At 36.2% G+C, this 18,286-nt stretch overlaps 3 pseudogenes across 1 annotated transcript; all 3 read right to left on the bottom strand.

Annotated features, from left to right (window-relative positions):
• Nucleotides 1–1,664: 1,664 nt before the first annotated feature.
• LOC149005932 (methionine gamma-lyase-like) lies at nt 1,665–3,644 on the bottom strand (annotated as a pseudogene). Its single transcript, XR_016175625.1, has 2 exons — nt 2,833–3,644; nt 1,665–2,400 (listed from the first exon to the last, which is right to left on the bottom strand). The product of XR_016175625.1 is annotated as a methionine gamma-lyase-like (transcript).
• A 4,845-nt stretch (nt 3,645–8,489) lies between these two features.
• Nucleotides 8,490–10,237, bottom strand: LOC149005931 (methionine gamma-lyase pseudogene; annotated as a pseudogene).
• Nucleotides 10,238–12,046: 1,809 nt separating this feature from the next.
• Nucleotides 12,047–13,871, bottom strand: LOC149005930 (methionine gamma-lyase pseudogene; annotated as a pseudogene).
• Nucleotides 13,872–18,286: the final 4,415 nt, after the last annotated feature.

The following is an 18,286-nucleotide window of genomic DNA, read 5'->3' as shown; positions in this document are numbered from 1 at the left end:
CCAGGTAAGCATGCAAACTCCTCCAATGTTGAAGGAAATATCATGAGATGTCCTTAAGAATCAGTGCAACTACAGTTTCAGAGTCACTTTTCACCCATAGTTTCCTCAGATCCATACGACTGCATGCTGTAACTCAGCTATGATTGCCTCAAACTCCGTTTTAACATTCGTTTTAATTCCCAAAAATCTCCAAAAGAGCAAGACCATTCGTTCATCTGATGCTTTCAACTCATACCAAAGAAAAATCTTATGCTTATTGAATTTGTAAATTAAACCCCAATTGTTGATATTTCTAGCTCTAGGTATATATTTTGTGCTACAATTTTTTTTTTTTATATTGATCTTTGAGAAAAATCTAAGTTTATTTTTTTTGTAAAATATATGAAGAAGACCCATTCTTTAATATTGTTATCAAAGCTTGGAAGTTTCTTATCTTAAATGGGAAGATTAGAATATAGATACTAAATCCAAAATATTAGAGTGAAAGAGAAAGAAAGGACTCCACAAATTTTGTAAAACTAATCTTTCAAAAACTCAAGACTTTTTTTTGTAGATGGTAAAAGAAAATATTACAAATCCTAATGAAATTTCAAAATTTGAGTATGAAACTTCTTATCCATCTCATAGAAAATTTCAAAACCTATGAGAAAAGTAGAAGTTTTTCAGTTCCCCATCCCTTAAAAAAAAAAAAGAGTTAGATACTATTATTCTTTCAGTAATAATATGGTTAATTTTTTCTCTGCAACATTATTTGTGAAGTCTTCGAAACTACAAAATCGAACTAAATACAACGATCGGTACAACTTATTTTTAGTTGAGACTTATAAAGAGCTTGTTGATGAGGTTTTATGTACATATGGTTCCATTATACCCTAAACTTTTGGATCTTTTTTACATGTACATGATAACATACTTAAGAGATGGAAAAAGAGCAACAGGTGGTGTCAAGCGATATAAGATTAAAATCCAAAAAAATATCTGTATGCTTTATAAACGAGCTTGCAAATTTCATTATTGGAACATTAATTTCCTATATATGGTAAAAACAACTTGAGTATTTTGGGAGTATGACAACTCCTATGCGAGACTCATACAGAATTTGGATCATATTTTTATGCAAGAACATTCGAGACAATTTGCCATTAAACTAAAAACTAGTGAATTCTATATCATTGAGTTTTGGAGTGTCTTGAATATACTTACATAAAGACATAATCCTACCTCATTAATTTGATAAGTCATGAAACACAAAAACAAAGCTAATAAAAGAAGAGGAGGGGGGCATCACTATTATTAAGTTGCTCTAGTTAGACGTTCAAATGATCATCACTGTAGGGAAAAAGTGAAAACAAAAAGAAAAAAGATCTCGATCTCCTCCCTCTTCCCATGGTTGCCCCGTGTTTTGCTCTTTTATCCAAATGAGGAAGAAGGGTCATACACTTCATAATTAGAGAAAATGAACCCTAAAATCACTTCATAGCTAGTTTGAGGAAAATGAATCCTATAATCATATGACTTGAGATTTAGAACCATGTAACTACCGGCCCAATTGAGTTTGACATCAAACACAATCTAACATCTAGAAATACTTGAATCCAACCAGAATCAAATTAGTTCACGTAAATATATGATACGAATGAAGAAATTAAAGATCAATGCATGGACCGAATTTATTAATTTTCAGGCAACCTCCCTTTATAAATCAGTTCATGAGGGATGAAAAACAGTATTCACTTAACAAAAACTTGAAAGACTACTAAATATGACAGATATTATACCCATTACACGCACAAATCTCACCATTTTATTATATATCTGGTTATGCTCAGTTCTTGGATAAACCACTACTGTTGATTGCTGCAAGTGCCGTCTCAAATTGGCTCCATTTTTGCTCAAGTGTCCCAGAGTATCCGATTGACATCCTTATTAACCCCGACGAGATACCGGCCATCTTCTTCTCCTGGGTGTTCATTTCACTGCTAGTACTACTACCAGAACATGACATAAGGGTCTCATAGTATCCCAAGCTAACAGCCATTAAACCAAAATGGGTACTATTTTGGAGATGGTTCATCAACTGGTTTGCCTTTTCCTCTGTCTCCATGTCCAAACACAGCATTCCACCAAACCCATAACTCTCATTAGCCATGGACTTCATAAGAGTGTGATCTGGGTGTTCTTCAAGCCCTGGATAGATAACCTTGAGCCCCAACTTCTTCATCCTTGTAGCAAATACCATTGCTCGTCGACAATGTTCCATCATCCTTAGGCCTAGATGGGGCATTCTCTGGGCGAACTCAAATGCAACCTTAGCATCCATGGTTGGACCAAGAAGCATCAGTCCCCCTTGTTGAAGGTCCATCATGGAATTCACCAAGTTAGCTGGGCCACAAACTGCACCTGCATCCAATTCCAATCCACAACCATGGTTAGTGAAGGGTAAAACTACTCTGATTATCCTGACTATGGAGAGGAAGAAGTATGTGCTTCCTACCTGGGTCTCCACTACACAATAAGGGTGGGGTCTACTTAGGATCCATTAGGGTCCCACCACGGATTCATTTTGTGGTCACTCGGAGGTGGGCCCCACCCTTATTTAGTGGTTGAGAAGTGTGAAGAGACCATATATCTCTACTTTGACGGGTAAGAATTTGGATCAACTCCTTGTATTGGGATAGTTTCTCAACCATACAAAAGGGGTGATGCCCATTTTCAAATACTGATAGCTCTCCCTTGATAGGGAGCTGATTTGGACTCGAGGGTAGAGGATCCAAACTCCATTAATGGATGTATAAGAAGAAAAATGATGTATTAATAGAAATTACTAGTTACCAGCAATGATATCAGCTACTCCACTGATGTACTTGGTGAGGCTGTGTACTACTACATCGGCACCCAACTTAGCAGGGGAGAGTACCATGGGAGTGAAGGTGTTATCCACCACAACCTTAACCCCCTTATCGTGTGCTATCTTGCACAGCGCTGGCAAGTTAGCAACCATGAGAGTAGGGTTTGACGTGGATTCCACGTAAAGCACATCGGTCCTTCCTTCTACCATGGCTTCCTTCACCATCTCCACATCTCTTATGTCCACAAATGTTGTTGTGATGTTACAAACCCTAGGAAGAAAGTGGTTCAATAAAGCATGGGTCCCACCATACAAGCAACACGATGCAACCACGTGTCCTCCGTTACTGCATAATTGCATCAGAACCGTTGAAATGGCAGCCATGCCACTTGCCGTACAGTATGCAGCCTCAGTTCCTTCCATGGCTGCAATTTGACGGCTGAGATTCAAGACAGTGGGGTTGAAGTGACGGCTATAGATAAAGAAGTCTTGCTCAGGGCCGAGCTCGCCGGAGAACATCTTGGCACATGGTCACTGGCTCCTCCACCATGAAGGCGGCTGAGGCTTCAATTGACATGTTGACACCACCGTGCTCGCCAAACTCATGCCGTGCACTGGCAAGAGCCACAGTTGGGTCATGATTTACTATCTTGGGCTCTTTGTCTTCCTCGGGCTTCTTCCCTAGCAAAACAATGTCTTCTCCTCCCATTCTTGAGCGAGATAGATGTGAGATTTCACAGAGACAGACAGAGAGAGAGAGAGAGGATTGGATTGCAGAGTAAGTAGAACACTCGCTGTTAACGTTGGGATGGTAAGATAAAGGAACAAAAGGGGGGTTTTTATAGAGAGACCTTGAAGCTTAATTTTTATGGGTGATCTCAGGCATCTCTTATCAGATTTATTTATTATTCATGGTTGATGAGAACCATGTTCGACGAGGAGTATTGAGATTAGCAGCTCTTTTTAAATATTTTCTTTTGTGCAACCTTCTCATATGTAGTTAAAAATTTTGATTACCATATTAACTCAACTATTTATATAAGAAAATATTGACTTCCCCAACTTGTGATGAAGTAAATTATATTTGGGTAATTACAACTGCCCCCCGAAACAACCCCACAAAACAACCAACCAATGAAAAACACCCCCCGAAGCCGAGCGATGAGGGCACATATATTTCAAAACCAAAAAACCCACCAACTACATTACCGGAAAACACCAACAACGGAGAAAAATAAAAAATTAATCTCTAAAAGAAACACCGAAAAAGAAAAGACGATCCCAAAAGAAGCCGAATAAAGGAAATATGTGATTAAAAAAACAAAAGAAACAAAATATTAGGAAAATCAAAGTAACAAAGGAAAATGAAAACCAAAAGAACCAGACAAAGGGGGCCCACCAAAGCCAAAATTTATGAAAAAAGATAAGGAATAAACACAAAAGTCAAAAGAGGGTAAACATATTTTTAACCTTAATTTTAAGAAGGGCAAAAAGACATACATATTTGATGTAACGACCACACCGTTAGAAGGAGGGGGCAATAGTAATTTCATAAAGAAAGAGGTTTGATTAGTAATAAAACCAAAGGACAAGGGGGCAATAGTAATTATCCCATTATATTTTGTAAACAACTGTGACATGCATCCAATTTGATGAGGAGAGAATCTGAATCAAGTACCGGTAATCTCTCTCTACACATGTTATTCAACTCGTATACAGTTGCAGAAAACAAAGAAAGATGAATTGGAAATAATATTTCCAATCTACTTAAATTAAATTTGTTTTGAAAGACTAGAAGCTCTACTTTTTCTTATTTTCTATTTCTATAATTAATATAATATTTTCCTCTTGCAAACCCTACTGAGTATATGTATAAGTTGCTCTATTTTCAATTTTTGGATCTTCCTTGTATATTTTACTTCAAAAATGATTTCATGTAATATTTAATATGCAACTACAAAAATTGATATATATTAAAAGTTAAAATAATTTCATATAACGTTTAATACATTTGTTTTATATTCACTACTTAGACAAGCTGCATAAATATTCTTTGGGAATAGGACAAGAAACTATTAGGTAAAGGTGTCACTTAAACACTCTCGCTATTGTGATGTAAGCAGGAAAACTTTGCACTTCAAGACAATTTTGTTACCGTTATAGCCTAATTTTCAAATAAAACCTCTTTAAATTTGACAAATAGTACTTTTAATCCAAAAGTAGTAGAAATCTTTGAATTTGCCTCTCTAAGGTATTAAAAAAAGACCAACCAAAGACATGGAATTAATAACTAGACTATTTCCATTAGTTTAGTATTTTTTATGGTTCAAAATATTTAATTTCTTTCTTTAATTCAACCTATCAAAATATATTAAATAAATAAATAAATAAATTATCCTACATTGAACAAGGGCTTCGCAGATGGCCAGTAGAAAGTATGCAAGAATTACAACAAGACCTCGCTAGAAGTCATCTTGTCTCTCAACCAAATCAATGAGTGCATCCTATATTGACCCAAAATTTGCGCTCCCACTACAATATTAACCTACTGGACAAGAAGAATAGAAGAACCAGAAACTGATGAGATTGTTAGCAATTTCCTAGTGAAATGCCTTGCCAGGCCAGTTTGATCAGCTTATGCCCATCATCCAACTGGTTGACGACAATGGAAAAAGGATGCTTATGGTATTCATATTTTTCATGGTAGAAGAATGCGAAGAAAACTAGAAGATTAGAAGATGCAATGTCTTCCACAAGGCTTAGAAGCTTGCAGACTGAAATATTTTGAGAAGCTGATCAGAGGAACAAGTAGGAAGAGAGAGCTGCTAAGAATGGTGCAAGGTACTAGGCGGGGGAAGGAGGGTAGCTGATGCATCTTCTTCAAAACATGGGATCCACATCGTCTGCAACTTCTTGTATATTCTATCTTCTTTGGAAGTTCTTTGCAACTTGCATTATTTTATCATGAATGGCTATTACCCTACAGCGACACATCATATCAAATTAAGAAAGAGTAGAGCTTATATCATATATAGTCTTCCAGATCATTTGAAGAAGTCTTTACATTCAAGTGGAATATAAATGTGTTCACTGCAATTCTACACGAGTTGAATAACATTGTATTCAGCAATCAAATTCATGTCCAATAGAGGATAATGTTGAGGTATCTGAATCATACTCTAATATGGTTGAGGTATTTGAGTTATACCCATGGTTCGAAAAATTGACGTGCCGCTGGGGGCGACATGACACCCCCCAACGAAACCAAATTTACCTTTTGTCGGCAATATTCTTCAACGGTCTAAACATGTACGACTTCTCGGCTTTCTCTTGACTCTTGGTTTCTACTTTCGAGCTTCTTCTCTTTCTTTACTTAAAAGGATTTTTCTTTTTTGAAAGAAAACAAAATAAACATTAAATGATAGAATTACGAATACAATGTTGCGGGGATAGAAGTTCGTCCCTAAATCCCTACATTTACGTCATTTTTTTGCAATTGTTTCTGCCCACAATTGGATGTTGTGGTCCTGGAATGGTATGATTTTTGTATCTCTTAACTGGTCTCAAATGGTAACAATCTGAACAATACGTTATGAGTGCCAAGGAGTCAAGATCGGATGAGGAAGGATGTGATCTATTTGCTTAGCATTGTTCCAAATTGAGTGAATCTTTATTTTTTTCCCTTGGATATTAGGGTCAATCCACGAGCCATCATGCCCTCTAAAGTTGCCTTTCTTGTATCAACGCCATCCACACTTCCCCATTCTAGGAATGTAACCGTGCCTTTCTCAAGCAACCCCTATAACCATCCAGTCTTTTTTTTCCGCATGACGTCGTTTCTCATTAGCATGGACTTCATAAGAATGAGATTTGGGTGTTCTTTAAGCCCCAAATAGATATCCTTGAGTCCCAACTTCTTCATCCTTGTAGTAAATACTAGGTAAGCATGCCACTCCTCCAATGTTGAAGGAAAGACCATGGGATTTCCTTCTTAAGAATCAGCGCAACTACAGTTTCAGAGTCACTTTCCACACATAGTTTCCTCATATCCATACGACTAGCATACTGTAACTCAACTATGATCGCGTCAAACTCCATTTCAATGTTCGTTTTAATTCCCAAAAATCTCGGAAAGAAGAAGACCATTTGTTCATCTGATGCTTTCTAACTTATACCAAAGAAAAATCCTGTGCTTCCTGAATTTATAAATTAAACCCCAGTTGTTGATATTTCTAGCTCTAGGCATATATTTGTGCTATAACTTTTTTATATTGAGCTTTGAGCAATATCTCAGTTTATTTTTTATTTTGTAAAGTATACGAAAAAGACACATTCGTTACTGTTGTTATCAAGCTTGGACTTACTTACTTAAATGGGAAGATTAGAATATAGATACAAAATCCAAAATATTAGAGTGAAAGAGAAAGAAAGGACCAAAATTTTGTAAACTAATCCAAAACCAAGACTTTTTGACATGGTGAAAGAAAATTAGAAACTGATGAAATTTCAAAATTTGAATATGAAACTTCTTATCCAACTATAGAAAATTTCAAAACCTATGAGAAAAAGAAAAAGTTGGATACTATTCTTCTTTCAGTAATAACATGGTACAACAAACAATTTACTTGAGACTTATAAAGAGCTTGTTGGTGAGGTTTTATGTATATATGGTTCTATTATACCCTAAACTAGTGGATCATTTTTATAAACACATGATAACAAACTTAAGGGATGGAAAAAGAGCAACAGGGGGTGTCCAGCGATATAAGATCAAAATCCAAAGAAAGATCCATATGCCTTATAAACGAGTTCGAAAATTTTATTATTGGAACATTAATTTTCTATATATGGTAAAGACAACTTGAGTATTTTGGGAGTATGACAACTCATATGCGAGACTCATACAAAACTTGGATCATGTACTTATAGAAGAACATTCAAGACAATTTACCATTAAACTAAAAACTAGTGAATTCTATATACTTGAGTTATGGAGTGTCTTAAATATCCTTACACAAAGATATAATCCTAACTTATTAATTTGATAAGCCATGGATATCATTATAATAAAAATATAATAAATTTATCATATAATAATAAGAAGAAGAAGAAGAGGGAGGCAATCACTAATTATTATTTTAAGTTGCTCTAGTTAGACGTCAAATGATCATCGTTGTGGGGAAAAAGACAAAACAAAAAGGAAAAAGATCTTGATCTCCTTCTCTATTCCCATGGTTGCCTATGTTCTGCTCTTTTATCCAAATGAAGAAGAACGGTCATAAACTTCATAATTAGAGAAAATGAACCTTAAAATCACTTCATAGTTAGAGGAAAAGAAACCTATAGTCATATGACTCGAGATTCAGAACCATGTACCCACCGGCCCAATTGAGTTGGACATCAAACACAATCTAACATCTAGAAATACTTGAATCCAACCAAGAATCCAATTAGTGCATGTAAATGTATGATATGAATGAAGAAAAGATCAATGCATGGACGGAATTCAGTAATTTTCAGGCCAACTCCCTTTATAAATCAGTTCAAAAGGGATGAAAAACAGTATCCACTTAACAAGAACTTGAAAGACTACTAAGATATTAAGATGACAGATATTATACACATAAATCTCACCATATAATTATATATCTGGTTATGCTCAGTTCTTGCATAAACCACTACTGTTGATTGCTGCAAGTGCCGTCTCAAATTGGCACCATTTTTGCTCAAGTGTCCCTGAGTATCCGATTGACATCCTTATTAACCCCTGACGAGACACCAGCCATATTCTTCTCCTGGGTGTTCATTTCACTACTAGTACTACTACCAGAACATGACATAAGGGTCTCATAGTATCCCAAGCTAACAGCCATTAAACCAAAATGGGTACTATTTTGGAGATGGTTCATCAACTGGTTTGCCTTCTCCTCTGTCTCCATGTCCAAACATAGCATTCCACCAAACCCATAACTCTCATTAGCCATGGACTTCATAAGAGTGTGATCTGGGTGTTCTTGAAGCCCTGGATAGATGACCTTGAGTCCTAATTTCTTCATTCTTGTAGCAAATTCCATTGCTCGCCGGCAATGTTCCATCATCCTTAGACCTAGATGGGGCATTCTCTGGGCGAGCTCAAATGCAACCTTAGCATCCATGGTTGGACCAAGAAGCATCAGTGCCCCTTGTTGAAGGCCCATCATGGAATTCACCAAGCTAGCTGGGCCACAAACTGCTCCTGCATCCAATTCCAATCCACAACCATGGTTAGTGAAGGGTAAAACTACTCTGATTATCCTGACTATGGAGAGGGAGGTATGTGCTTCCCACCTGGGTTTCCACTACACAATAAGAGGGGAGTCTACTTTGGATCCATTAGGGTTTCACCACCGATCCATTTTGTTGACAATCAGAGGTGGATCCCACCCTTATTAAGTGGTTGAGAAGCGTGAGGATGCGGGCCACATATCTCTACTTTGAGGGGTAGGAGTTTGGATCAGCTCCAATACAATAGCTTCTCAACCACACAAAAGGGGTGATACCCGTTTTCGAATATTGATAACTCTCCCTTGATTGGGAGCTGATTTGGACTCGAGGGTAGAGAATCCAGGCTCCATTAATCAATGTATAAGAAGAAAAATGATGTATCAACAGAGATTATTAGTTACCAGCAATGATATCAGCTACTCCACTGATGTACTTGGTGAGGCTGTGTACTACTACATCGGCACCCAACTTAGCAGGGGAGAGTACCATGGGAGTGAAGGTGTTATCCACCACAACCTTCACCCCCTTATCGTGTGCTATCTTGCACAGCGCTGGCAAGTTAGCAACCATGAGAGTAGGGTTTGACATGGATTCTACGTAAAGCACATTAGTCCTTCCTTCTACCATGGCTTCCCTGACCATCTCAAGATCTTTAACGTCCACGAATGTTGTTGTGATGTTACAAACCCTAGGAAGAAAGTGGTTCAACAAAGCATGGGACCCACCATAGAGGCAACATGATGCAACCACATGTCCACCACTACTGCATAATTGCATCAATACCGTTGAAATGGCAGCCATGCCACTTGCAGTACAGTATGCAGCCTCAGTTCCTTCCATGGCTGCGATTTGCCGGCTGAGATTCAAGACGGTGGGGTTGAAGTGACGGCTATAGATAAAGAAGCCTTGCACAGGGCCGAGCTCGCCGGAGAACATCTTGTTCATAGTCAGTGGCTCCTCGACTATGAAGGTGGCTGAGGCTTCAATTGACAAGTTGACACCACCGTGCTTACCAAACTCATGCCGTGCATTGGCAAGAGCCACAGTTGGGTCATGATTTACTATCTTGGGCTTCTTATCTTCCTCGTGCTTCTTCCCTAGAAAAACAATGTCTTCTCCTTCCATTCTTGAGCGAGAGAGATGTGAGAATTCACAGAGAGAAAGGATTGGATGGTAAGATAAGGGAACAAAATGGGGGGTTTTATAGAGAGACATTGAAGCTTAATTTTTATGGGTGAGCTCACGCATCTCTTATCAGATTTATTTATTATTCATGGTTGATGAAAAACATGTTCAACGAGGAGTAGTGACATTAGCAACTCTTTTTTATTATTTTCTTTTGTGCAACCTTCTCAGATGTAGTCTAAAAAATTTTGATTACCATATTAACTCAACTATTTATATAAGAGAATATTGACTTTCCTAGTTTGTGATGAAGTAAATTCTATTTTGTAAACAACTGTGACATGCATCCAATTTGATAAGGAGAGAATATGAATCAAATCCCGGTAATCTCTACACATGTTATTCAACTCGTATACAGTTGCAGAAAACAAAGAAAGATGAATTGGAAATATTTCCAATCTACATAAATTAAATTTGTTTTGGAAGACTGGAGTCTAGAAGCTCTACTTTTTCTTATTTTCTTTTTTCTATAATTAATATAATATTTTCCTCTTAAGTAACCTTTCATTCATGATAGAATACAAGAATATATATATATATATATATATATATATATTCATGACGTTTTCCTATGATTGTCTATATATTGTTAGAAATAAATTGTTTGAAAAAAGAAGATGCTGCCATGCAAAAATACTTAGACACTTTCCAACTATTTTATCCAATGGTGCCTTCAACTTGGCACTATATCTAGTCACAGAAACGTTGATATATATGCATATAAACTAAGATATTTTATATATTCTATAACAATTGAGTGCATGAAGTTGAAACATTTTTTTTTGGCACAAGAGAAACATGTTTATTTTGTGGGTAAAGGGATTTTCTTACTAAAAATTTGACATATGATCTGTAGTCTCAATTGTTTTACACTTAAATTTGCAAATTAATATGTTTACATCCCCTAAAATTTATTGTATTATGATTACTTCCTTTATGTTTCGAATTTTATATCAAGCACGTCCGTACTGTCAGAAAAATGGAGTTAGGTGATGACCGAACATCTATTCTAATTCCAAAATTCTCAAACAGACACCCTTTTACCTTCAAAGCCATTTTGATTTAAAAAAAAAAAAATAGAAAAGAAAGAACAACAAAGGGTGCAGAGAGCAAGAGCATATTTTTTTTTGGGTAAACTGATTTCATTGATTAGAGCCAGCAAAAACCAAGAAATTCTAAAAGCAAAGTTTGAGAATTTGAGGGATGGAATTAGGCCAATATGCTTCTGGAAATAGAACACAGCTTTCTTGGCTAGAGAGTAGACAAACAGAATTCCCCTCTTCAAAAAAACCCCACAAACATAAAACAGTTTGCAAACCCTACTGAGTATACGTATAAGTTGCTCTATTTTCATTTTTCGGATCTTCCTTGTATATTTTACTTCAAAAATGATTTGATGTAATATTTAATATGCAACTACAAAAATTGATATATATTAAAAGTTAAAATAATTTCATATATATAACGTTTAACACATTTGCTTTATATTCACTACTTAGACAAGCTGCATAAATATTCTTTGGAAATAGGACAAGAAACTATTAGGTAAAGGTGTCACTTAAACACTCTCGGCAAACTTTAAATAAACGGATGAACAACTTACATACCAAACACTTGTCTTCCTAGACCTGTTCCTCTTGAACTCAATTTATTTTCTCAGTTACTAAAGATGACACATCTTATACCGATGATACACCTAAATCTTACCACATCAGATATAATTCTAATGCTTAGTTCTTGGATAAACTACTATTTGTTGATTGCTGCAAGTGCTGTCTCGAATTGGCTCCATTTCTGCTCAAGAGTTCCAGTGTATCCGATCGACATCCTTATTAAACCCAGTGAGATACCAGCCATCTTCATCTCCTGGGTGTTCATTTCACTACTAGTACTACTACCAGAGCATGACATAAGGGTCTCATAGTAACCTAAGCTAACAGCCATTAAACCAAAATTGGTACTATTCTGCAGATGGTTCATCAATTTGTTTGCCTTCTCCTCTGTCTCCATTTCCAAACATATCATTCCACCAAACCCATAGTTCTCATTAGCCATGGACTTCATAAGAGTGTGATCTGGGTGTTCTTCAAGCCCTGGATAGATAACCTTGAGCCCCAACTTCTTCATCCTTGTAGCAAATGCCATTGCTCGCCGAGAATGTTCCATCATTCTTAGGCCTAGATGGGGCATTCTCTCGGCAAGTTCGAATGCGACCTTAGCGTTCATGGTTGGACCAAGAAGCATCAGTGCCCCTTGTTGAAGATCCATCATGGAATTCACCAAGCTAGCCGGGCCACAAATTGCACCTGCATCCAATTCCAATCCACAATGATGGTTAGTGAAAGGTACGCTACTTCGATTGAAAGGAAAACTCTTCGACGTTAATGGAAGTCCGGGTCACCCCTTCCTGTCAAGGGAGAGGTATGTCCCTACTCATGCTTCTCCACCATACAAAATGGGTGGAGCCTACTAGGGATTTGTTGGAATCCAACATTTGATTCATTTTTTCAGTACTCAGAAATGGGCCATTACAGTTATTATATGGTGAAGAAGCATGAGGAGAACACATATCTCTACTCTGACAAGGAATACTTCAAATCACCTCCTCATCAGAAGAGAACAATATGCTCTCCTAACACTTCTCAACCCTACACCAAGAGTGGGATCCACTTTTAAAATACTAGCAAAATAGATTAGAAGTGAGCCTGCTCCTAGTGGATCCCACTCTTGTGTGATTAAGAAGCATTAGAAGAGCATATTGTTCTTTGGAGTAGATGAGTAGAGGTTTCAGATACCATTAATGGACCTGTAAGAGGAAGAAATGAAGTGTTGATAGAGATTACTAATTACCAGCAATGATATCAGCTCCTCCACTGATGTACTTGGTGAGGCTATGCACTACTATATCGGCACCCAACCTGGCAGGGGAGAGTATCATGGGAGTGAAGGTGTTATCCACCACAACCTTAACCCCCTTATCGTGTGCTATCATGCATAGCTCCTGCAAGTTAGCAACCATGAGAGTCGGGTTTGACATGGATTCCACGTAAAGCACATCGGTCCTTCCTTCTACAATGGCTTCCTTCACCATCTCAATATCTCTTATGTCCACAAATGTTGTTGTGATGTTACAAACCCTAGGAAGAAAGTGGTTCAACAAAGCATGGGTCCCACCATACAAGTAACACGATGCAACCACGTGTCCACCGTTACTGCATAATTGCATCAGAACCGTTGAAATGGCAGACATGCCACTTGCCGTGCAGTATGCAGCCTCAGTTCCTTCCATGGCTGCGATTTGATGGCTGAGATTTAAGACGGTGGGATTGAAGTGACGGCTATAGATGAAGTAGCCTTGCTCAGCTCCAAGCTTGCCTGTGAACATCTTGTGCATGGTCAAAGGCTCCTCGACTCTGAAGGTGGCTGAGGCTTCAATTGGCATGTTGACACCACCGTGCTTACCAAACTCATGGCGGGTGTTGGCTAGAGCCATGATTGGGTCATGGTTTACAATCTTGGGCTTGTTCTCTTCCTCATGCTTTCTCCCTAAGGAAACAATGTTTTCTTCTCCCATTCTTGGGCGAGAGAGAGAGAGAGAGAGAGAGAATGGATTGGATTGGGGCGTAAGTAAAACACTCAGCTGTAGCTGTGAAACGTTGTTGTGGTAAGAGAACAAAATGAGCAGGGGCTTTATAGAGAGACCTTGGAAGCATGTTCAACAAGGAGCATTGTGACCGGCAGGCGGCAGCTCGTCTCATACGTAATCTAAAGTATCTTGATTACTATTACTGTTTAGGTAACTAAATTTGACTTTCCTTGTTTACAATGAAGGGCAATGTGGTGCGTTTCTTTATGAAAATGAATGACTGAGATTTATTGGATCATTTAACAAGTTTCAAATATTAAAATTATACATCCTTGGAGAATTTTTAAATTTACAAATAGTTCTATTACATCTATCACCAACAAAGGTTACTTTTGATGCTTCGACATGGTCAAAAGTGAGTTTCTTCCACATGATCTTGTCCATGTAGCTATTTTTTATGCTTGGGTATATTTTGCGAGAGAACTGACATTCTATCTAACCGGAATGTGATTGAACACCCAAGTGAGATGAAAGACAGTACATATTTATGATGGATTTCATTTGATTGTGTATTTTATTTTCCATCTGGAGAGTTGAATTCTTAGATATGAAGCTTTTGTCTAAATTCATCTTATCCTGCAGGCCAATCCCCTATTTCAACCAAAGACAGTAAAATTATAGAGGTTAGGTTTCATTCTTAACAGTAGGGGGCATCTGTAATTGATTATTTTTTTCATTAGTAAATATAATTGATTGCAAACATAGGGGTCTATATGTAATTTTTCCTATTTTATTTTATTTAGTTGCTCACTTTATTTATTTTCATATTTGTTCACTAATGAATTATTTATTCTTTTGTGGTTTAAGATTGAATTATTTTTTTATGTTTTTAAAAGTTCAATTTGTACTTTCTCTTTATATTATACTGCTATTTGTAACTTCTAATATGCTTATTTATTCTTATATCGATGAATTTTACATATGAGAACTTTTATATGCTTCAACTATTTACATTATAAATTTAAGGAACCTTTTGTTTACGCGGTGGTCATGAATCTCCTCATGTTCACCTCTTTAAAGTTCTGTTTACAATTTCTTTTCATAAAATTGTGTTTCGAGCATGAGAATTTTCCTATTATAAAATGTACATAGTCATTGGAGAATGTAGGAGTTACTTAGAGACATTTAGGTAGTGTTTGGTATAAATTCATGGATGACAAAAATAGTTTTTCTATTGCCTGAGAACGAGAACTTAACCTAAATTCATACCATGCAAAGCAACTTAACCCAGAATTCATGCCATGTACAGTTTTAATTAACCCCTTATTTTAATTTCAATTGGAATACTTATTCATGCTTTAGCTTTTATTCAATGATCATTTTGGAATTAGCAATGATCATTTTGGAATTAGCAAAGAGTATCACTAATTTTATCAGTGGTCACATCAATATGTTGTCACTGTGCTTCTTAGTAAGCCGTTTTTACAATTTCATCTTTTTATTTATTATTTTTTTTCTTATTCTATTGTTGTGAAATGAAAAATGTTGTCATTCTACTTCTTGAAAGTCATTTGCCAATTCTCTTTCCTCCCCCCCCCCCCCCTCCTCCCTTTCGTTTGACAGTTCGGGGTGGGGGTGGGGGTGGGGGGTTTAACATAGAGCCCTTCAATTCTTTAATTGGATTTGGTCAAGTAAAGTGAAAGATTGTTGTCTAATTCAATGATTAATTATAGAAAAATAGTTTTTTTTTCTTTTCTTTTCCCCTTCTTTTTCTTCTATTTATCTTTGATTTTTGTTGTTAGAATCACATTATACAAGAGAGAGTAATGTGATCTCTTATATTGAACTGATTACGTTCGTTAATGAAATTATTGTTACTTACTTGATTTTCTTCTTTCTTCTCTTTTATCCGATTCCAGTATGCATATACTTTAATTCTTAGAATCATATAATCCTCTCAGGTTGGCAAGTGATGTACGATATAATAATGTGATGTAGCTAAGACGAACGGATTTCCCAATAGGGATTTACAAAGAAGTAATTTTCCACTTTATTAGAGATATGATTCATTTGGTGTTATTAATAATCTTCAAATATTTCAAAACAAAATACAAAGACATTTCAGCTCAAAATGCATATCTTAACTTCTAAAAGTTTATATATTCACTCTAGAAGCTCTCTTAGTAGCTGATTCACTAAGAGATAAAAGTAAGAACTAAAGTATATATTGGTTATTTCCTAGCAAATCTCAAATCGTCTTTGAGACCATTTCTGACCAACTTATTTGGCAAGGAATTGTCTGCTTAATGCACCAAATGGAACATGGTGTTCAAAGAAGATTCAAGATCTTTAACCTGAAACGGAAGGATGGTTTTCTTGGTAGCTTTATATGTTGTAGTATTTACCTATCTCTTCAAACTATCTAGGCCTTAACATTTCTAATAAAATTAGTATTACCTACCTAGCTCTTTCTTCAGTGACTATTTTGATCATTTACGAAATAGATCCCTTGTGGTTGAAGGAAAAACAACTAAAAGAGGATTAAAGGGTGGATGGATGTTTGTCTAATCCAGGATGGGAATGCAAAAAAGTTATGGAATTTGAATTATCATTCAAAACAAAATAAAAATGAGGTCTTGTTGCAAGCAATTAAGGAGGGGTGGACCAAAGTTATGGTGGAACAAAAGATGTTTCAACAGTGTTTCCTTGCATATTTGGTTTCCAGAACCTCGTGAACCTTGGTCATATTATCTGATTCAGGACTCATGTATTTAGATTTTATCCTTTTGTTTGTCTTGTTTGTTTCTATCATCGGATAGCAAAAAAACTAAATTTTTCTTTAGTGTATTGCCAAATATATTTGAAGTAAATTCTATTTTTTTGCTACTTTATTGATTGATTCCATCATCTTCTTAGAATTTTATAATACCGTACTAATAATTTTCTTATTAATTATTTTATAACAAAAAAACAAAAATTCATCAAAGAACCTCTTAAAGTAGAAGAACATAATTAGAAATTATATATATAAGAACGTATTTGTGAACCTTTTTTTGGTAGAAGGGCATTTTTTATATTAGGGGATGAGAATATTACATATGTCATCAACAAAGAGTCGAACCACAACCTTTTCACTAAGAAGTGTTGATTTACCAATTGAAGAACCCGACTTTAGTAGTATTTTTTTAATTTTGCTCCCACGTCTTATCTCTCCTCTTTTGAAAACTCTCTCAAATTCATTCTTCCCTCTCGCTCTCTCTCTCTCTCTCTTAGTCTACATGCATTTGCCCGCACGTGTTAGTTTTTACTAGTATCTTGGGAAAATGACTTTCAAGAGTCATCCCATCATTTTCACTCTTCTAAAAAACTAAAAAGCCTTTCTTGTCTTCCATCACACAATAGCAGGCCTTTGCTTGTGTCTGTGCATGAATTCACGTTCTTGGTGAAGAAATTGAGCTAATGTTTGGCATTTCTAGCCACACATGTGGTAGAACAGTAGAAAAATGGTGAAAAAATATATTGAAAAATGACTTTCAAGAGTTGTCTCATCATCTTCTCTCTTTTGAAAAACTAAAAAGTCCTTTTTGTCGTCCATCACGCAATAACAGCCCATTTGCCCCTTTTTCTTCTTTCTGTTTCTTGGAAGAATTACAATTTCGATTCTTTTCCTCCGCTTGTGGTCTATGCATGGATTCACTTTCTTGGTGAAGAAAATGAGCTGACGTTAGACATTTCTAGCCACCCACATAGTAGAACAGTGGAAAAATGGTGAAAAAATATCTTGAAAAATGACTTTCAAGAGTCGTCTCATCATCTTCTCTATTCAAAAACTAAAAAGCCATTCTTGTCTTTCATCACGCAATGGCAAGCGACCGGCCTATTTTTCCTCTTTCTATTTCATGGACGAATTAAAATTTTGTTCTTTTTCCTCCACTTGTATTTTGCATGGATTCACTTTCTTGGTAAAGAAAATGAGCCGACATTTGGCATTTCTATCCACACACATGGTAGAACAATAGAAAAATGTTAAAAAAAAATCTTAAAAAGTGACTTAACGTGAACAATAGGAAAATGGTGAAAAAAATTCTTGAAAGATGGCTTAACGTGTGAAGGATTTGTTGAAAAAATGATTTGACACTTTGACCTTTAAGAAACGACTTGACTTTTGACTTTTCAAGTCTTTGTCTTTACCTTATCAAATTATTTTTTAAAGTTTAGACGAAATTGTGTAGATATATATGTCAGCAAAATCACTGATTCTTTGTTTCACCAACCAACGGAAGGCAAAATCTAAACTTCACACCTTGAATGTAAGAAGGAAGACTTGGTGCTTCAAGATAATTTTGTAAATATTCAAGTCTAATTTTCGTTTACACCTCTTGAATGTTTGATGCAGTGCACTT

The sequence above is a fragment of the Hakea prostrata genome, chromosome 9 (assembly GCF_041222555.1).
Source record: "Hakea prostrata isolate BN-2017 chromosome 9, UWA_Hpros_2, whole genome shotgun sequence".
Lineage (NCBI taxonomy): Eukaryota > Viridiplantae > Streptophyta > Magnoliopsida > Proteales > Proteaceae > Hakea > Hakea prostrata.
The sequence above is the reverse complement of the archived record's forward strand: the minus strand, read 5'-3'. Positions and strand labels throughout refer to the sequence as shown.